This window comes from Schistocerca cancellata, chromosome 4 (genome assembly GCF_023864275.1).
Source record: "Schistocerca cancellata isolate TAMUIC-IGC-003103 chromosome 4, iqSchCanc2.1, whole genome shotgun sequence".
Taxonomy (NCBI): domain Eukaryota; kingdom Metazoa; phylum Arthropoda; class Insecta; order Orthoptera; family Acrididae; genus Schistocerca; species Schistocerca cancellata.
The window spans coordinates 357,623,676-357,633,448 of record NC_064629.1 but is presented as its reverse complement, the minus strand read 5'-3'; positions in this window follow the sequence as shown (position 1 = coordinate 357,633,448).

The following is a 9,773-nucleotide window of genomic DNA, read 5'->3' as shown; positions in this document are numbered from 1 at the left end:
TGATCCGACAGCGGCCTCGGGTTTCCGTTCGCCGTGTTGCAGCTGCGGTCCAAATTACACCAACGTCCACGTATCGTCTCATGCGCCAGAGTTTACACCTCTATCCATACAAAATTCAAACGCGGCAACGCCTCAGCGCCGCTACCATTGCTGCACGAGAGACATTCGCTAACGATATAGTGCACAGGATTGATGACGGCGATATGCATGTGGGCAGCATTTGGTTGACTGACGAAGCTTATTTTTACCTGGACGGCTTCGTCAATAGACAGAACTGGCGCATATGGGGAACCGAAAAGCCCCATGTTGCAGTCCCATCGTCCCTGCATCCTCAAAAAGTAGTGGTCTTGGCCGCCATTTCTTCCAAAGTAATCATTGGCCCATTTTTCAGATCCGAAACGATTATTGCATCACGCTATCTGGACATTCTTCGTGAATTTGTGGCGGTACAAACTGCCTTAGACGACACTGCGAACACCTCGTGGTTTATGCAAGATGGTGCCCGGCCACATCGCATGGCCGACGTCTTTAATTTCCTGAATGAATATTTCGATGATCGTGTGATTGCTTTGGGCTATCCGAAACATACAGGAGGCGGCGTGGATTGGCCTCCCTATTCGCCAGACATGAACCCCTGTGACTTCTTTCTGTGGGGACACTTGAAAGACCAGGTGTACCGCCAGAATCCAGAAACAATTGAACAGCTGAAGCAGTACACCTCATCTGCATGTGAAGCCATTCCGCCAGACACGTTGTCAAAGGTTTCGGGTAATTTCATTCAGAGACTACGCCATATTATTGCTACGCATGGTGGATATGTGGAAAATATCGTACTATAGAGTTTCCCAGACCGCAGCGCCATCTGTTGTTGAAAATTGTAACTACTGTAATTTCTAAAGTTTGTCTGCCTGAAAATGTACTGTTGTCCCAAGCATATTGCAACAAACGGTGTATTTTTATCGCTGCTCGTTTAGTTTTTATTGCCGTTTCAAATATACCGGTCATTTTTGAAACACCCTGTAGAACGACTGTACGAATAGTCACAGGTTTTCTAGTCTGTCGAGAGTGCGTTACAGATATATTAAAAAATCATAAAAGCAGACACTCCTAGACAGACACCATGTAACTCTCGAGAACATTGTTAGAAAACTTCAGTAACGGTCTTTATGAACAGAAATTGTTAATGTTATTTTCATATTCGTTGAATGGCAGTTCTGGTGGCGCAACGTAGCTCAGAATGAGCCGATTAAAGTCCAGGAAGTCACCAATCATATTGAGAAAATCGTTGCAAGCAATGGATTTCCACATGAACGGGCAGTGGTCGCAGACGTGAAAAATTTCAAACTCTCACAAGACCTGTGACAAGACCAGGAGGCACGAAATTACCGTGGCGTGCTTGGGAGACAATTCAAGGATATGCACAGGCCATGGACTCAGTGCAGAAAGCCTCCGCCTATTGGGAAGGGCTTCATTTTTTCAATGTGACTGTAGCAGTTATCATCACACCATCAAATACATTGTAACTAGCTGTAAAAAACGAGCTTACTCTGGAAACCTTGAAGATTTCTTTCAAGTGACGGGGCCAGATCTCGAATGGATTGAAATTTGAGGTAATAATTTGTAGATTTAGTGTTTAGTTTTGGTTAATTTTTAAAATTATGAAATTCGTTTATGTTACTTACACTTCAGATAGTATTGCCATACAGTAACTAAATAAATAAATACTAACGTTTTTCAACCATCTACGCACGAGAAACTCACACTGTATACAGGGTGAATCACTTAAAATTTGCACCGCAAATATTGCGGAAATGGAAATTGCTATTGGTGTGTGGTTTTCACAGAATAGATTGTTAGTCAGAGACTCGTATTGTTAACCAATAAACAAATTGTAATAATACTTACGAAGCGTGTTTTTGGCGCAAACATACACTTTTTTCAATGGAACAATGCCTACTGACATTTTCAAACCAAAAGTAGGGTACATTAGAACTTCAGTGGTGTTTGTTGCAGGATTTTAGTGCGAGTCGTTTACGAGATATCGTATTTTGAAAAGTTTCCGCACTGACACTTGTTTGTGTCGTTCAACTTGCATACTTACTAGGAGCGATGTAGTTACATTTGCTTACAGTGTGACTGTGTGTTCCTTGAGTGCATTGCCACTTGCTAGTCAGTTAATGTGTGTCGGTCCAAGCTGAAGGTCGTGAGTGAACGGTGGGACTTACCAATGTAGAAAAAGCCGACATGCTCATGGTATATGGAGAGTGTAAGATGAATGCAGTTCGTCTTGTAGGGTGTATGGGCAATATATCCAAATAGACGTCAACCATCTCGCCAGTTATTTATCAACCGCTTCAGCCACTTACTTGAAAGTGATAATGTTACACCTAGACAACGTAACAGAAGTAGAAAGTGACGACAGAAAGAAAAGGTGGGAATCAATGTTCTTGCTGCTGTTTCAGTTGATCTGCACATTAACTCCGGCGTAATCGCACAAGGAAGTGGCATGATTCAGGCAAGTGTCCAACGCATTCTCCATCGACAAAGGTGCCATCCCTATACTATTTCTCGCCATCAACTACTGTACATGGGCATTAAGACAGGGTACTCGAGATGTATCATGTATCATGTTTATTGACGAAGCCAGTCATGGACATGGCCATTTAAACCGCCGAAACATACACTATTGGTTTGTTGACTATCCCCGTTGGCTTCGTCAGATGGAACTTCAGCGTCGATGGAGAGTAAACGGGTGGTGTAGGAGAGTGAATCATCAGCTAATAGGCCCGTATTTCATAGACGGAACACTGGACGCGCCCAAGTATTGCGGCCTCCTAACAGCCCATCTTCCACGGATGCCAGAAGATGTTCCTCTGCATACTATGGGGAACTTGTGGTACCAAGACGATGATGCACTGTTGTACTACAGCATACTTTGTTTCCAAATCTCTGGATTGGTCGCAGAGGACCTGTACCTTACCGGCCCGTTCCCCAGATTTGAGGTCTGTAGACTTTCCTCTGTGGGAAAAACTGAAAGACGCTGTCTACAAGGACATACCAACTACATCCAGTGATATGCAACGATGTATTACAGTAGCCTGCTCGGACATATCCGCTGAAATGATAGCACGTGTGCAGCAGTCGTTCCGTACCAGACTGGAAACGTGTACTGTGACTGACGGTGGTAATTTTCAACACATTCTATAATGCTCAATTGTCTCTTTTCTGGTCACAGTCCACATAACTAGTGCATGAACGTGCGTTATTCTTTAGTGTGTGCTACAAGAGGTATTGTACAAGTGTCGGTGCGGGAACTTCTCAAAATACGATGTTTCATAAACGACTCGCAATAGAATCCTGCAACAAACACCACTGACATTCTAATTTATCCTACTCATAATCTGATAATGTCAATAGGCATTGTTCCATTTTAAAATGTATGCTTACAGAAAAATACACTTTCTAGGATTTATCACACTCTATTTATTGGCTAGCAATACCAACCCCTGACTACCAATCCATTCTGCGAAAAGCGCACATCAGTAACACTCTCCAGTTCCGCAACACATGTAGTGCACGGTAAGTCACCGTGTATATCAGGGCGCATAGCAGAAAGGGCCTTAGAACCCCCCCGCCCCCCCCCCCCCGCAAAAAAAAAAACACTCACGCACAAGCACAAACATGCTACACAAAAAGGTGCTCACACTCTATTGATGTTCTTGTCAGCTCTATGGCTTTCGATAAGTAGAGAAATGAATCAATGTAAAATCTGCGATAGGACAGCAGAAGAACTTGGCTTGCTGATGATCCAGGCGGATGATCCAGGCTGTCTGCAATACACGAAAGGATGCGACGAGCTATCCTTGAGGGTTCCGATTTGTAACAGTTCGTTGTGTCACTGTGGCGCCAACTGCTGCTCATATTGCTGCTGCAGATGCAGTACGATGCGCCAGAGCCATACGCCGAAAACGATGGTCTTCCCTCTTGGTAGTGCTACGTGGCCGTCTAGAGCTCGTTCTTCTTGAGACCGCACATTCTCCTGTCCACCGCTGCCAGCAATCGTGTACGGTAACTACAGCCCCGCCAAGTCTTTCTGCAGTATCGCAGAAGGAACATGCAGCTTCTCGTAACCCTATTACAGGACCTCGTTCAAACTCAGTGAGGTGTAGATAATGGCGACTTTGTCACCTTAAAGATATTCCTGACTGACATCATCTCATCATGTCCATCCTTAAAAGTAACTTACACTCAAGGCCGTTATAGCGTGTATTTAAAGTAAACGTGATTTCCATCTTCATAGTGGCGCTACTAGCGCCTCTCTTATACGACTGGTACGAAATCTTAACAGACGTTATCTTCCAGATGTATAAACACGCCTACAAACTTTCGTTTAAGTCACACGACTCCTCCTTGGTGTTGCGATTTATTTCCGTCAGTGTTATTGTCGTGGTCTTCAGTCCAGAGACGGGTTTGATGCAGCTCTCCATGCTACTGTCTCCTGTGCAAGCCTCTTCATCACCTAATAAATACTGAAACTTACATCCTTCTGAATCTGCTTAGCGTATTCAACTCCTGGACTCCCTCTACGATTTTTACACTCCACGCTTCCCTCCAGTACTAAATTGGTGATCCCTTGATGCCTCAGAACGTGTCATACCAGCCGATCCTATCTTCTGGTCAAGTTGTGCCACAAGTTCCTCTTCTTCTCAATTCTATTCAGTACCTCCTCAATAGTTACGTGATCTACGCATCTAACCTTTAGCATTCTTCTGCAGCAGCACATTTCGAAAGCTCCTATTCTCTTCTTGTCTAATCTGTTTATCGTCCATATTTCATTTCCATACATGGATACACTCCATACAAATAGTTTCAGAAAATATTTCATAGCACTTAAATCTATACTCGATGATAACAAATTTGTCTTCTTCAGAAACGCTTTCCTTGCCATAGCCAGTCTACATTTTATATCCTGTCTGCTCCGACCATCATCAGTTATTTTGTCCCCCCAAATAACAAAACTCATTAACTACTTTAAGTGTCTCATTGCCTAATCTAATATTCTCAACATCACCTGATTTCATTCGAATACATTCCATTACCCTCGTTTTGCTTTTGTTAATGTTCATCTTATATCCTACTTTCAAGACACTGTCCATTCCGCTCAGCTGCTCTTCCAGATCCTTTGGTGTCTCCGACAGAATTACATTGTCTTAGGCAAACCTCAAAGTTTTTATTTCATTTCCATGGATTTTAATTCCTAGTCCAAATTTTTCTTTTGTTTCGTTTACTGCTTGGTCAGTATACAGACTGAATAACATCGGGGATAGACTACAACCCTGTCAGTGTGCTCCCTGCCGCCGTTAGATAAGCAGCTGCAGCAGCAAGTCGTATACTCATAGCTCACTTATTTGTTACATAGTTAATTCTTAATTTCTTTGCGTATTTTTGGTATTTGCATTGTTTAATTCATGAATTTCTGGCGTATTATAGTATTTGAGAGTTGTAGCATCGCGTTTTAGTACCTGAATAGTGTAAAATCGCGTAGTCTCCTTCCGCCGCCGAGCAGTGTGTCAGCAGTGCGCAAGTAGCAGCATTACTGCATTTACTAGGCAATCTTGTATTTTAATAACCGTTTAAATTTTGTGTCGAATTGTTTGTGCTCTCTGTAGATTAGTTCAGACGTTCTTTACACAACAGTTTTTAGCATGGATAGGGACTGCAACTGCTGTGTTCGGATGCAGGCTGAGTTGGCATCCCTTCGCTCCCAGCTTCAGGCAGTGTTGGCTTCGGTCACACAGCTTGAGGCTGTTGCCAATGGGCATCACTGTGGGGGTCCGGATGGGGGTTTGTCGGGGATGGCCAGCTCGTCCCACGCATCCCCCGATCGGACTACGACTGTGGCTCGCCGGGATGCTGCCCACATTGAGGCTGATCCCTCACGTGTGGTAGAGTGGGAGGTCGTCTCGAGGTGTGGCAGGGGGCTAAAGACATTCTGAACGGAAGGCCTCTCCAGTTTGTCTGACGAACCGGTTTCAGGCTCTGTCTCAGGCTGATACTGATCTTCGGCCGGACATGGCTGCTTGTCCTGTTCCAGAGGTTGCCCCTCAGTCTGCAAGATCCGGGCTGTCGCAGAGGGTGGGCTTCCTGGTAGCTGGGAGCTCCAACGTCAGGCGCGTAATGGGGCCCCTTAGGGATATGGCAGCAAGAGAGGGGAAGAAAACCAATGTGCACTCCGTGTGCATACCGGGGGGAGTCATTCCAGATGTGGAAAGGGTCCTTCCGGATGCCATGAAGGGTACAGGGTGCAACCATCTGCAAGTGGTCACTCATGTCGGCACCAATGATGTGTGTCGCTATGGATCGGAGGAAATTCTCTCTGGCTTCCGGCGGCTATCTGATTTGGTGAAGACTGCCAGTCGCTAGCGGGATGAAAGTAGAGCTCACCATCTGCAGCATTGTCGACAGGACTGATTGCGGACTTTGGGTACAGAGCCGAGTGGAGGGTCTGAATCAGAGGCTGAGACGGTTCTGCGACCGTGTGGGCTGCAGATTCCTCGACTTGCGCCATAGGGTGGTGGGGTTTCGGGTTCCGCTGGATAGGTCAGGAGTCCACTACACGCAGCAAGCGGCTACACGGGTAGCAGGGGTTGTGTGGCGTGGACTGGGCGATTTTTTAGGTTAGACGGCCTCGGGCAAGTACAAAAAGTGCAGCAGCCTCAAAGGGTGCGGGGCAAAGTCAGGACATGCGGGGGCCAAGCAGCAATCGGTATTGTAATTGTAAACTGTCGAAGCTGCATTGGTAAAGTACCGGAACTTCAAGCGCTGATAGAAAGCACCGAAGCTGAAATCGTTATAGGAACAGAAAGCTGGCTGAAGCCAGAGATAAATTCAGCCGAAATTTTTACAAAGGCACAGACGGTGTTTAGAAGGGATAGATTGCATGCAACTGGTGGTGGCGTGTTTGTCGCTGTTAGTAGTAGTTTATCCTGTAGTGAAGTAGAAGTGGATAGTTCCTGTGAATTATTATGGGTGGAGGTTACACTCAACAACCGAGCTAGGTTAATAGTTGGCTCCTTTTACCGACCTCCCGACTCAGCAGCATTAGTGGCAGAACAGCTGAGAGAAAATTTGGAATGCATTTCACATAAATTTTCTCAGCATGTTATAGTCTTAGGTGGAGATTTCAATTTACCAGATATAGACTGGGACGCTCAGATGTTTAGGACGGGTGGTAGGGACAGAGCATCGAGTGAAATTATACTGAGTGCACTATCCGAAAATTACCTCGAGCAATTAAACAGAGAACCGACTCGTGGAGATAACATCTTGGACCTACTGATAACAAACAGACCCGAACCATTCGACTCAGTAAGTGCAGAACAGGGAATCTGTCATCATAAGGCCGTTGCAGCATCCCTGAATATGGGAGTTAATAGGAATATAAAAAAAGGGAGGAAGGTTTATCTGTTTAGCAAGAGTAATAGAAGGCAGATTTCAGACTACCTAACAGATCAAAACGAAAATTTCTGTTCCGACACTGACAATGTTGAGTGTTTATGGAAAAAGTTCACGGCAATCGTACAATGTGTTTTAGACAGGTACGTGCCGAGTAAAACTGTGAGGGACGGGAAAAACCCACCGTGGTTCAACAACAAAGTTAGGAAACGACTGCGAAAGCAAAGAGAGCGTCACTCCATGTGTAAACGCAGCCAAAACCTCTCAGACAAACAGAAGCTAAACGATGTCAAAGTTAGCGTAAGGAGGGCTATGCGTGAAGCGTTCAGTGAATTCGAAAGTAAAATTCTATGTACCGACTTGACAGAAAATCCTAGGAAGTTCTGGTCTTACGTTAAATCAGTAAGTGGCTCGAAACAGCATATCCAGACACTCCGGGACGATGATGGCATTGAAACAGAGGATGACACACGTAAAGCTGAAGTACTAAACACTTTCTTCCAAGGCTGTTTCACAGAGGAAGACCGCACTGCAGTTCCTTCTATAAATCCTTGCACAAACGAAAAAATGGTTGACATCGAAATAAATGTCCAAGGAATAGAAAAGCAACTGGAATCACTCAACAGAGGAAAGTCCACTGGACTTGACGGGATACCAATTCGAATCTACACAGAGTACCCGAAAGAACTTGCCGCCCTTCTAACAGTTGTGTACCGCAAGTCTCTAGAGGAACGGAAGGTTCCAAATGATTGTAAAAGAGCACAGATAGTCCCAGTCTTCAAGAAGGGTCGTCGAGCAGATGCGCAAAGCCATAGACTTATATCTCTGACGTCGATCTGTTGTAGAATTTTAGAACATGTTTTTTGCTCGAGTATCATGTCGTTTTTGGAAACCCAGAATCTACTATGTACGAATCAACATGGATTCCGAAAACAGTGATCGTGTGAGACCCAACTCACTTTATTTGTTCATGAGACCCAGAAAATATTAGATAAAGGCTCCCAGGTAGATGCTATTTTCATTGACTTCCGGAAGGCGTTCGATACAGTTCCGCACTGTCGCCTGATAAACAAAGTAAGAGTCCACGGAATATCAGACCAGCCGTGTGGCTGGATTGAAGAGTTTTTAGCAAACATAACACAGCATGTTGTTATCAATGGAGAGACGTCTACAGACGTTAAAGTAACCTCTGGCGTGCCACAGGGGAGTGTTATGGGACCATTGCTTTTCACAATATATATAAATGACCTAGTAGATCTTGTCGGAAGTTCCATGCGGATTTTCGCGGATGATGCTGTAGTATACAGAGAAGTTGCAGCATTAGAAAATTGTAGCGAAATGCAGGAAGATCTACAGCGGATAGGTACTTGGTGCAGGGAGTGGCAACTGACCCTTAACATAGACAAATGTAATGTATTGCGAATGCATAGAAAGAAGGATCCTTTATTGTACGATTATATGATAGCGGAACAAACACTGGTAGCTGTTACTTCTGTAAAATATCTGGGAGTATGCGTGCGGAACGATTTGAAATGGAATGATCATATAAAATTAATTGTTGGTAAGGCGGGTGCCAGGTTGAGATTCATTGGGAGAGTCCTTAGAAAATGTAGTCCATCAACAAAGGAGGTGGCTTACAAAATACTCGTTCGACCTCTACTTGAGTATTGCTCATCAGTGTGGGATCCGTACCAGATCGGGTTGACGGAGGAGATAGAGAAGATCCAAAGAAGAGCGGCGCGTTTCGTCACAGGGTTATTTGGTAACCGTGATAGCGTTACGGAGATGTTTAACAAACTCTAGTGGCAGACTCTGCAAGAGAGGCGCTCTGCATCGCGGTGTAGCTTGCTGTCCAGGTTTCGAGAGGGTGCGTTTCTGGATGAGGTATCGAATATATTGCTTCCCCCTACTTATACCTCCCGAGGAGATCACGTATGTAAAATTAGAGAGATTAGACCGCGCACGGAGGCTTTCAGACAGTCGTTCTTCCCGCGAACCATACGCGACTGGAACAGAAAAGGGAGGTAATGACAGTGGCACGTAAAGTGACCTCCACCACACACCGTTGGGTGGCTTGCGGAGTATAAATGTAGATGTACTCTCTTTTCAACTAACTGTTTCCCTTTCATGCCGCTCGACTCTTATAACTGCCATCTGGTTTCTGTAAAAATTGTAAACAGCCTTTCGCTTCCTGTATTTTACCACTGACACCTTCAGAGTCTTAAAGAGAGTATTATAGTCAACATTGTCAAAAGCTTTTTCTAAGTCTAAAAATGCTAAAACCGTAGGTTTATCTATCCTTAACCGATCTTCTAAGA